At 34.9% G+C, this 12814-nt stretch overlaps 1 long non-coding RNA gene across 1 annotated transcript in view; it reads right to left on the reverse strand.

Moving 5' to 3' along the window:
* Window positions 1-595: 595 nt before the first annotated feature.
* LOC136342355 (uncharacterized) overlaps window positions 596-12814 on the reverse strand; it is a 31162-nt gene continuing 18943 nt past the window's right edge. Inside the window, exons 2-4 of the long non-coding RNA XR_010732629.1 lie at window positions 9431-9569; window positions 9277-9370; window positions 596-2479 (exon numbers count right to left, since the gene is read on the reverse strand). This is a non-coding gene — a long non-coding RNA (uncharacterized lncRNA). The remainder of the gene's footprint in view (window positions 2480-9276; window positions 9371-9430; window positions 9570-12814) is intronic.

Genomic DNA, 12814 nt, shown 5'->3' on the forward strand with positions numbered 1-12814 from the left:
TTCGAAAAGGCAGATTTTAAAGAAATGTAAGTTTTGTAAATTGATATATTCAATTAGGTGTGAGTGTAAGCGTGAGTGTAAGAGAGTTCCTGTACGCAGTATTACATGTAGTTATAACTAAATCAGTATTAAAACTTCCAGACCTAGCTTTTAGAATTTTATATGGTAATTTTGCTAGTGAAGCAACAATAATTATTGGAATCGATTCAACAAAAAACCTATCGATCAGAATCGTGTCTGGTGTTTAAACATAATAAAAAAGTGTTTAGTTTTTAGGAAAAAATTTCAGAAAGTAATAAGTACCAGAAAGCTGATTATATCCAATTCAATAATATGACTGATAACGATGAAAAAAAATTTATATTGTGCATTAATATTTTCGACGGTAATCATTAAAAATGTTTTAAATTTATTTCAATAAATCTTTAAACATTTTTGGTTAAAGGTAGGGTCTTAGAAAAATTTGTTACAAGTTTATTAACAAAATGCGAGAAAGCGACATCACTTTTTTAGGTTTAGTTGATTTAGTTTTGTTGTTACATTTTTTTTACTTGTATTTTGAGACTATAAGAATACTTAGAACAAGGCTATATAACTCAAAAAAGCATGGAGAGTGTGATGTAATTCATTACATTTCATTCCGAAAACAAAGAGATATAATACTATAAGTTTGGTCTCAGTGAAGTTCATGTAAAAATGAAAATCTCTCTCTACATATTAAAAATGCAGTTTTAATCGTATTTCAATTTGATTTGAAATAATGTTTAAGTTATTTAGTTTATTAAAAATTTGTATAATTTGGTACGGATTTGGAATTTTTAACGTAGCAATTTCAGGGAATGAACATATTGAAGTAAATTTCATCAGCCAAATCGGTATGAATTTTCATGATTTACAATTATATTTTTCGAGGTGATTCTTTAAGCAAAATAATCGAATATTCGCTTTTGTTATTATTTAATAATTTGGGCCTACAAACAATGAAATTTGGTTTAAACAATTTACGTAGTTAATCACTTTCATAATTCACTTCTTATTTTTTCATTTGCATAATTGCCAAAATATAGGATATTTGTTTAACAAATGGTTGCGAACTAAATAATATCAATATTTTGTTCCACAATGCGGTTATATCCTTGTTGTTTTGTGATTAATGTTGTTTTGAATGTGAATACTTTGTCGCATTTTCTCTACATGAGAATAAATTATGTTAATCACTGTCAATAATGGTACATGCATTGATCAAATTTTATATATTTTCTATAAAACATGTTCAAAAAATTGTTCCTGTTTTTTGGTTGTAAAAGTGAATTCCTTTGAATTTAAATAATCAGCAGTGATCTCAATATTCTGAGTAATTTGTTGTTCACCCCGATATGTTTAGAAATTATTATAAGATTTAAGTTTGTATGAGATACTTAGGGAGTGTAAAAAAATGTGTAAATATTGCGAAAAACAGAATTATTTCTCTTATTTAAGATTTTTGCAGTTTAATATTTGTTACGCTTTTGAAATTTTTTTGGATTTTGTGGCTAATTAAACTCACTTGTACAATTTTGAAAAGTCGTCGACGTCAGTTCAATAATAAAAGATCTAGCTGGAGACTGCTACTCTTGTAATACCGTTTGGATTTTTTGTTATTTTCTGCCTATTTGCGTTCGCAACGTTAAAGAAAATTGAATTAATAACAATTTTTAAATATCAAATGTGATTAAAAAAATCACAAAGTGAAAAATAGTTTCCAATTACTGACAACCACTTTTTGGGTACTTCATTTTCAGATTCGGTTAGTTTGCGGGACGTAAGATTTGTACTAACTGGATAACATTACCATAAAAGGCACTACAATTTATATATAAAATATTTAAACATGTTTTAAATAATTAACGTACCAGATGAACTCTAATTATCGCGCATAAACCTCTACCCGGTAAAGTCCAGAAAAAATGTATCAATCTCCATCAGGTTCAATTTTTCACCCTTTCAATCTCATTTAAAACCGCATCATTTTTCATCGTTTTAACTCTGGAGGACCTCGCAAATTAACTGGGTGATAACCAGATTTTGTTGGGGGATTAAAAAAAGGTCCGCATGACGTGTAAAATGATTTGAGATAAAATTAATAGATGACAGATTTTTGTCCTGTTTTTTTCCCGTTTGCATCCAAACTGTATCAAGTGAGTAAAACTACGTTCCTTTATCATCAACTAGTTATGAATATAGTTTTTGCCTAAAGGCTACAGCTCTGTGTAGAAGGTCAGGAAAACTGCAGAAAAGGAGGTGTAAGAACATTCCAAAGTAAAGTTTTTTTGTTTTCGTTTCAGGCTTGAATCAGCAATGAAGCATGTTAATTGGGAAACGTAAGACCTGTTTCCATTTTTGCTGATACTCGTGATGTTTTATTGTAGCTGTTGCATTTTAGAAAGGAGCTCCTCCTGCATATGGCTTCTTGGGGAATTGCCGCAATCGCAAGTAAAACCTGTAACAACATCAATTGTTAGTATATTTATCGTAATAAGTTTAGAGTAGGCAACAAATTCACTCAAAATTGAATTAATTCTTTTAATTTAAAGTTCACTCGAAGGGCTATAGTTCGACCAAGAATAGGAATTAAGAAGCTATGAGGTAATGGTAGGTGTAAAATATCATATACATATGTACATTGCCTTAAAAAAAAATGAAATCTGAGATATCATCCTCATTGTCTGAAGGTATTGCTGAAAAGCAGAATAGAAGTCAAAATGTACATATATGGTATTTTAAACATAAAACTTGCTGCTGGATGATCCGAATGCGTCATCGTAATTGGTATTTTAATTGTTATTTATATTAAATTTAATATTTAAATAAAATTCTTATTGTTTTAATACAATATTCATAAATACGGATTTTGTTTTTATTCTAAAAAATAATAAATTTGTAAGAATGCTAATATGGACTGGCTGGACTGCCTACCAGAGGTACTTATGTAACAATTCTATTTTTAAATGCGTTCGGTTTGTTTCCTTGAAAGGATAATTTTTGAATATGAAAACCATACCAGCGCCGTCCTTCCTCCCGTCCATGGTGATTACTTCATACATCAAGTTTCATATTTTTAGCTCTAGTAGCGGTATCTAACAAGAGCACGAGTATTTTCTGAAGGAAATAAAAAAGTTCCGCAGTGACAAATCGTCAAAACGATCCCATCAACCCCTTTTTTCCACAGGATAATCCAGTCAACCTCATAAATCACTCCTAAAAAATCCCTGGAAAGCTCTAAACAAGCTCAGCCGCAAACTTTTTAGCACATTTTCTCCCTAAACCGACCAATTTATCTTGTTTCATTTATAAAACAACTTGTTGCTCCGAAAAAACCAACCCCATTCTGATCACGCCCAAAAAAAATGTGCGTGAAGCGTGCCGACCCTAAAAATCGGGAGGAAGATAGTATTGAGTCATAAAAATAGGGGATGGTCCTTAAGAGTTCCAATATAACCCACGTTCCCTTGGCGAAGTATAGCGTAAATAAAAATTATTTTTAGATTTATTTTGCGAACTAGAAATTACGTTGTCCTTAGGTTTTTCTTTAAATTTAATGACCAGGAGTGTAAAGGGTGGCCATTTAGCAGCCTTTCGTATTCCAAGATTTCAATCTTTAATTCATCCTAGAGTTATAGGAGTTTATTCAAGATTATAGGTTAATTTCAATTCAATTTATTTTGGTTGAAAAAAGCTTTTTCGGAGTTGCTAAGACCTCTCTGTGGTTTGCGTTTGTCAAGTCAATTTTCCAAAAAAGCGCCTTCATACAATTAATCAATTTTCTCGTCACTTCACAGATTTGAGGGGCAGATATCTTCCAGAGCTGAGGCTCTTAAATGACCACTCAAACCTTTCTTCTGCATTTTAACATAGGGCTTTTTTCAATTTGAAGAGGTCCGGCTAAAGTACGCAATTTAAAAGCAATTTAGCTCGGTTTTTTATGCCTAAAAAGGCCGTTTTTCACTCCATTTGAGGTAATTGGGTAATCCGTGCGGTTGTTAACTATTCACAGCTCGTGTCCACGATTTCATTAAGGTTAAACATACCTATTTGGATTTTTTTAGCTTTTTCCCACAGAATTAATCTTTGTCAATTTAAATACCTTCAGGACGTATATAAGAGCACATAGCGATTAATTAAGTAATTGTACTGTCACTAATTGATGGACAGGACGCTATTTCAAATAATTGCTAATATTGTGCAGTTATTTATTTTCAAATTTCATCACACAGGCATACATTGATATTGCCAATTATGCTAAGCATATAATTATAATGTTTTGTTCCTATAATTTAATGAATTTGGAACCTATTTATTGTATTATGTGCTAGAATATGATTATATTCATAATTTCCCCCTTTTTTAACATAAAGCCCGCATTTCTTGTTTTAATATCATTCATACTTTGATTATTATGCTTCCTAATTTAAATTACCAATAGCGGTAAAAACCGATGGTCAAATCCCGACGTGTGAAATCTGTAATTCAAAATTAGAGTTTTTCTTCATATTCAGGGGCTCCTCAAGCTCAGTTTAGTGTCTGTACTGACTGAAGATATAAAACGGAGGATTAATATAAAATTCTGCCATTCGCTGCGCACTCAATGGAAAGCGCGGTCGACAGGATCTACTATTTCTGTTAACCCTAATGGAGTCTTCACCTCAGAATAATAATTGATTAGTGAATAAAAACTACTGCCCACTGTCTAGTACCTAGAAAGTCACCACAAGAACATCAGCAAAATGTGGTATTCCATTCGACCAAAGGTGTGGTCGGCCGGCAGTTGAACTAATTGAGTCGCTGAGTCGATGAGCTTGAGCTATCTTTATGGTTATCGGCTAGAGACTCACACTAAGAAATTCACGCTTGATTTACCACTGAAACCGCTTCAATGATTGGGGGAAATATTTAGAACAATCAGGTCTATCCATCGCAAATAAGGTTCCCTTGTCAAGATAGTCGTGAATATCCAAGGACTGTATGTATCCAAGGATTTCTGGTTTCCATTAGTACAATCAGCACATCTGTGGCACTTTGCGACTCTATGAAACAACTTGGACTCCAGATATTCTATAGCAAAACTTTGTCGAGATGGGGAGTAAACTACTGGTATTCTGAGCATCAGTGAGGCTCACTCCTACTTACTGGAAAGGATGGCGAAGGGACACTGCAAACGAGTTCTTTTGTATGTTCGTTTATATGACAACAGTGCCAGGCAATTCATATTTGAAATCAAAATCCCCCCCATTTTCCCCCACTTTTTTTCCAAATTTTTTTATTCAAATCCATATTCCAAAATATAGGAAATGTGCACCTAATTGAAGCATATATCACTGAAAAGTGCCATTAAAATACGTTGAGAAACAACCAACTTACTAACAAGAGTAAGGTAAAAGTGTAATTATTTTCGCATAAGGAACTTCCGGTTAGCGGATTGGCCGACTAATACGAAACAACCTGTATTATAATCGGCACTATTAATAGACAAAAATGATCTTGTGTTTAGTTTATTTGTATGTGGTTTATAGTGTAATTATATGATGCCAGCTACAATTTGAAACGTCACAAAATTTACGTCTATACAGCGGGATGAATATTTTTGGGGGAGAACATTAGGAGACAATAAATAATAAGTGTTAAAGTAAATGATGATAAGGTGTGATAAAAAAATCGCCTTTCCCTACTAAATCGAAATTTCCATTTACAGTAACAGTTTTAAGTGCGCGATTTATCGCTGTAACAATATTAGATACCTAATTCCCTATACATAATCAAAATAATATTTCGGCATGGAAACTATCTCCATTATGGAGCGCGACTGCAAAATTTAATTTGTATCAGTATCGATTCGCGTGATTTATCATTCGACAGCAACGGCAATAACTGTCAGAACAAAAATATTTCAGTCTGATACACTAATGTATTGTTTGTTTGTATTATTATAATTTATAATAGATATATTACATTTATAATCGGACAGCGAAATATACCTGAAACCTAACGTGAATGTCCGCAAAAACCTCGCTTATTCGTTGTCGATTGCTGGTCAGATTTTTCTTTTAGAAGGTCTCTGGAAAGGGCTAAATCGGCACTCAGGGACTACCTTATTCTCGTAGACGGTTTTTAATCAGGCTATTAAAATAATAAAGCCACGAAACCCGGTTTAAACCGCAAAACTCCTGTCTGCCTTGAATTCGCAATCCGAGCCCGAGTAATATAATATAATAGCTACAAAATCTGTTGCCGAAAACTAAGCTTAGAGGCAAAATTTAAGATTCATAGAATAAAATATGAGACTCTGTAAAATATTCATCCAATGTGCTCTTGAGTTTGTTGGGGCAAAACGACACGGGATAGCATAAACAAAGCTCCGAGAAACTGAGGTTGGGTTGGAAGTTTACACCTCTTTAAGGTCGTGGCTCATGCTGCCTTTTTTAATAGTCCCATTCCAGTGTACTTATCGTTCTTGTCCTTGAGTTGGTATTTGCAAAATCTACACAAGCCAGGACATAATACGCTTAATACAGTTTACCTTTGCCAACCGAATAATAATCCTCAAAATAACTTGCCCATAAAACATACGACAACTTCCTACAATTCTCGAGTTACTACAGGTCTTCCAAAATAAAAATTCCCCGGCCTGGGCCTTCGCCTTTTGCACAGTCATTGATTTCTTACTCGCGTCGGCCACGCCCATTTTCCTTCTCTCCCTTCCTTATTCTTACCCCTTCCACCCCTCGTGCCCTAGAAGACTTATACCGGTGCGATTTTGAATTTTTGTAGGGGGTGAGTTTTCCCCCCTCTCGAGTGAGGCGAGGTTGAACTTTCACAGCTCTGTCCCCACTCCTTAAGCTTGGACGTTTTATAAAAAGTCGTTGCTCCTTTGGAATGTCCAGGGGTTTGTTCTTGGTCACGAGTAGGTAGGGTCTTTTTACATAATCAGACCAAAACATTGCCATTAGGTATTAGCAATCAAAGGGAAAAATATATTTTCGCAATATTTTCGTTTTCTACTAAATAAAGGCGAAAAAGTGTCTCTGTAAAAATGCAATAATTAACAAAATTGTTTGTCAAAAGGATATTATAAAAATCCCGAGTTAGCTCTAAAAAATAAAATATGACGGACGAACTATATATTTCGCAAACAGGCGTGTTACAGGTGAATATGGGTACCTGGAAGGATACCAGGGCCATACAAGTGTTTATAATTAGCCTTGTGAGGTTTATTAAACCCCCAAGCCTCAACAAAAGTATATGCACTGGTAACCTTTAGCTATGTGGAATTCAAGCGACAATTACATAACAGATCCACAATTTTACTGGCTTATGGTTGCTATTTTGGCATTGCTAGACTTTTCTCAAAATGTCATCGCATTTTTGGTTAAAACATTGTGGTTTTCGCTTAGTTTGGCAAATTATAATATATTTAATCTTCTGGGATCTGGCAATTGAACTTCGCTCAAAAAGCCATGCGCAGATCCTCCGAAAGTTCATAATACACTGAATATGTTAGTCCAGTCCTGTGAATATCCATCGGGAATGTATTTCACTCTGCCCAACAAAGAGCGAACACTCGTTGCCATTTCTTTTTAGATATGGCAAATTTTTTGGTTTAATTTATTTTTTTAATTTCATCATTCCATTTTCAATATATTTTTATGTATTTTTTAATTTATTTTTAGTTGACATAATCCACAAGGTGATAATTGTTTTCGAATTAGGCCCATAATTATTTTCCCAAACCAATCAAGCCCCAAAGAAAATGTCAATCGATCGACTTACAATTCCAACCAAGGTGCTACATCGCGCATAGCCAGAAGAGAAACAGCTTGCCCAAAACTGAATTAGAAATTTCTCACAATTTCTAAGAGCAAGGTTGAGAGTCTTTTTCGATTTATAAGATTTTTTTTCTATATTCCTGGATGCAGAAGTTACTCCAGAATCCTCTGGAAACCATGTTACTACAGATTGTATAGATCACGAGAACGAACAGGAAATTAAGACACATCATTTAGGAAGAAAGTGGTTAAAAAGACCACATAACCAAATATCCTATGAGGTCATTTGGAAACTTCTGTTATTGCTAACCCAGAATCATTGCATGTCTTCGGTTACAGTACACTTTACGTATATTACAGTTGCTCCAGTTTTTCGCATAAAAATAGAATAAACGACACAGTCAAGAATAGATCAATGGTTTGCGTGACTTTTGCACTTGCCCGCAGCTCGTGCGTAATGTTTCACGCTCGTGCGTTATGAGTTACTTCCTCCCCTCTTTATGTAAATTACTATTTCCAGTACCGTAAAGTAGACAGATTTGATTGTTATAATTCTGTATAAGCATTTCAAAATATAAGTTGAATCATTCTGAATGACTCCCTTACCGACATATATGGGAAATAGAGTTCAATTGGAAATTAGTACCATCGTAAACGATTGCCAGGAAGCTACGTAGCTCCGTAGAGGTTATAGGGCACGCCCATAAACCATTCAACGTAGACACTGTTAGGGGGAAACTCTGGAAATTTGTCATAAGGATTAAATTTTATAAACACCAAGCAGAAATCCATCTAGAAGCAGACCACGCCAATCGTAGGATCAGTTGAGAAATAGGAAAGACCATTAAGTTGCAATGCGATATTATTATCACGTAGACCGGAGTGGTGAATTATGAAACGAAACTGCATATCTGTAGCTGTGAAGGTCATGTGATCCTCAAGGTCATATTATTGATCTACTGTTAGTTTGAACAGCAAGTTAGTTCGCATAGAAACCAGTAATCTGACCAATATCTAGGTTTTATTTCAAAGGTTTGGATGGGGATCAGTCTTCAGTTAAAGTTGACAGCGCATTAATAATTTGGTCCTTAAATGCGGGGGAATTTCACATAGTCGTTTTTTATTTAACCGTTAGTTAAGCTTTCATTCAATTAAAAGAACTGTTTATTTGCGAGTAAATTGTCAACTGCTTGATTTTCAGAAATTTAATAAATTAATTGACAAAGATATTTCCATTTCAATATGTTCCTAGAAACAGCAGGTTTCTGCTAAGCAGGTGATTTTTTGGGTACTCATTTATCAATTTGAAAACATCCTTTAGGTAGGCATCTGTTTGCAATATGAGTAGCCTTTTTGCACCTATTTAATTGTATGTAAATTTGTTTGTACCCTTCGTAACAGGTGCTGCTAAGTCATGAAAAAGCATATGAACATATCTTTAGAGAGAAATCTACATATTGTTTTCGGGAAAACTTACCGTTCTTTTTATGTCGAAGTGATAAATTTGGTGACGGATTCAATCTGATATCTTTCTTCTATCCTTTGGTTCTTTTTTTAAATTAAAATTTATTCTGAAAAAGGGTAAGCGATAATATACTACTCAGTCAGCAGGATTTATATAAAATACTCACAATCAGCTTTCAGGGGTCGAAGTCGCCAAGTTCTTAAAAAGCCCCTGTCAACTTGGTATTGAAATCCGAGAAAATCCCAAAGGATAGTTGAGTCCGGCTTTGCTTCAGGTTTTAATGGGTATGGTCCGTGTTATAAAATCTGAAATAAAATTATATTTTGAATAAATGTTTATGAAAAACTGTTGCAGGAATCGCATTTTATGAGCTTTTCAATTTCTCAGTCCAAAAGCCACCCCGTAAGCACATATTATAGTCTCCTGCTAACCCCTGTTAAGTGGCTAATTTTCCAGAGTAAACCGAGTACATGAAAAATGTTCCCTCGACGCCGTAAAATCAAGAAAAACGATACGAAAGAGTGCGGAAAATGCCTGGAAAACCGCCGGGTGAGCCGTTAACTCTTCCTGGGCATCGTTTTTTCCCGGTGAAAAATGGCCCCGGACACTTTTAGCTAAGTGAATTTAAAGTGGAGCAGATTGTTTTACATTATTTAGACGTCAGACCGGATAATTTGTTTCTTTCCTGGGGAAAGAGTTCACCGAAAACATCCCTTTGGAACATATTTTTTGGGGAGAGACGAAAAACTCGAACTGAACCTCGCAAGATTGCAAATATTTTATGCTGAAAAAAAATGATACGAATGGCTGCACATTGTCTGAATAGTGGACAATGTCCATTCTATGATGAAGATAATGAATCAAACTTAATTAAATCTTGCCATATCAATTGTACTGAGTCGAACGCGCTCGGAGCTTTAAGTTGGTTAAGTTCATATGATGTGTGATAATAATACTAAAGCCAAAGTACAGCACTAGACTTTATAGCAATAATGTCTTGATTTAGGTCTGGATTGGAGAAATGAGATTGAGCTTTCTAGTTGTTGGAAACTCTCATCTTCTTCCGTAAGTTTCCTTGCCTATTTGAAGCATGAAAGTAGAATCGAATGCCATCCATCTGCTTGAATTAACCTGAACATCTAAGTTAGACAACTGATTGATTCTCATAAATGGATCGATGTTACATAATATACACATGTACCTTAACCAACCTGAACTAACATGAAGATCTAAATTGGACGTCTAACCGGTTCTTGCGAATGAAACAGCGATATTGGAGAACTTGATGTCTCCTATAATATGTAGTTAGTCTTTCACTCAACTTCGCCAGAGAATACTTGCTAAGTTGAACCAAATAGGCAATTGTAAGGCTAACAAAAGCAGTAAGTCTGGGATTGTCCCTGCGATAGTCTCAAATTTTCATTGTAATAGTTTTACATTGTCGTTGTGATAGTATCAAATTGCCATTGCGATAGTCTTAGATTACAATTGTAATTATCTTAAATTGTTATTCCGTTGGTCTTAGATTGGACTCTGTTTTGTTGATTTGTTGGAAAGACTAATATTACAGATCTCATTTATTTCAAGTAGGTCACACCACTTTGGTCATTTATCATTTTTATGACCAATGTCCTGGAATTTCTTCAATCAAGGAATGACTGCCTGCTGAATGGTCACTGGAAGCGTCGATGGTATAGATAGCTACTTCTTACAGGTCGCAGTTGGAGAAATATTGCCTCATTGCTCAATAATTCCCGGTAGACTCAAAGTAAAATTGACTATCTTCACTTTCTGTTTGGTGATATCAATGGTGACACTTCATCGGGTACAAAAAACAGTTTTTGGTTATTTTTTGTCTTTGAAATTTATCAATCAGTTATCGATGGATTGAGTACGAGTCAAGTAGTAATAATTATTTATGGTGCCTAAAATTCCGAAAATCTCTTTGTTAACATTACTGCCAAAATATATGAAGAATTAAGTGAGTCGACCAGCTGGAAAGGTTGTATTGAAGATATAGCTAAAGCGAAGGGAAAATGTATTGACAGGGACAAATGTTATGCGATATTCAGACCCATGCACATAGAAGCAACGTTTGTTGTCCATTTTCTGATGCCATGTCCCTTGTTATTAAATATGTGAGAGACTGGAGGACTACATTCAAGAACTTCTAGAAACATGTCAGCAATGACTAAAGTTGCCCTTTAATCCCCCGAGTGGGGACAGATCTTTAGATTACTATAGCTGAAATGACAGGCATTAAAGCCACAAGATCAACAACTCGTCTGCATTTTGTGGGTCAAATTTGCGGAAATGCCGAAAACGCTTTCCTAACATGTCCCATCACCCTCGCAAACACTTCCTTGTTTAAAACTTCCCACGGTTAGTTAACCACATCAGGTATCCCTGGCCATACTAAGGTGGAGATCCTGGATAAATATCTGGCACATGGAAACACCTTGGATGAATCTACGAGATATTTTATTTTGTTGTTGTTTTTATTTGTTTTTTGTTCCATTTACACCCACATGTGCGTACGTTTTCCGCCATACATACATATATCCCATAATGTGGGTGCACGCGCTTTTGTCGCTATAACGGGAAATAGTGTGATAGATGGGGAGCCCCATAATGCCCGCGAAAAGTACACACAAATCTACTTGAGAGCTTGTTTAATATTTTAAGTTTTGTGGGGAATACGTCCACAGATGTACAAACTCCATTTTACTTAAATTCATATGTCTTGGTTAATTCATAAGATGGATTCGCTTGACTGCGAACGAAACGTCAAAACAAAGGAAACGGTTAGAGTTAGCTTAACTGAATCATTAAAAACTTTCCTTAAAGCTTGGCGGAGAGAGCCAAATACGGCGTTATAGCGAGAGCAAGGGTTGTTATTTTCTTATCTTTTAATTTCCGCCAGTAATATTAGGAAAGTTTCAACCCAACTCCGACTCAAAACTAATTAAAATTTGAGTATCGCGGAGTTTGGAAGTTTTACGGGAGTTTTACTTATTCATACTCGCCGGATGATGGATGTTGATTAAAATTAAACTCCAAGAAATATGATTCGCTTGAAGTTTAAATTATGGGCGGACTTTGTGTGCTTACTGTCTTCCTTAAACTCGCGGAATGACGCGAAACTTTTGTAGTCTCGGTCTTTCCTATTTCCACAGGGAGTTTGATTAATAATAATGGTGCATTATCTGTTGGAATTTTTGCTCTAGATCCAGGGATGTCACCTAATAAATCAATGCAGTACAACGGATTAATTTCAAAGGTGTCAAAGCGTACCTAAATCAGCGTCGACTTTTCCAAAAGGGCCCCAACAAAGACAAATATATTCCATTTGCCAAATTAATCTTAGACACAAAGCAAGCACTTTCATCGGTCTTATTCAGACGGTGGAAACTCATTTATTTAGTAGTTTCCAGCGTTAAAATAAAGGAAAGACTTGATGGAAAGTCTCTCTCTTTAGCAAAGCCAAGATGGCGTAATATTGTTATTATACTTTGAAGGCGGAGATGTTCGTTGTTCAAAGTTAAGTAAA

This window comes from Euwallacea fornicatus, chromosome 12, assembly GCF_040115645.1.
Source record: "Euwallacea fornicatus isolate EFF26 chromosome 12, ASM4011564v1, whole genome shotgun sequence".
NCBI lineage: Eukaryota > Metazoa > Arthropoda > Insecta > Coleoptera > Curculionidae > Euwallacea > Euwallacea fornicatus.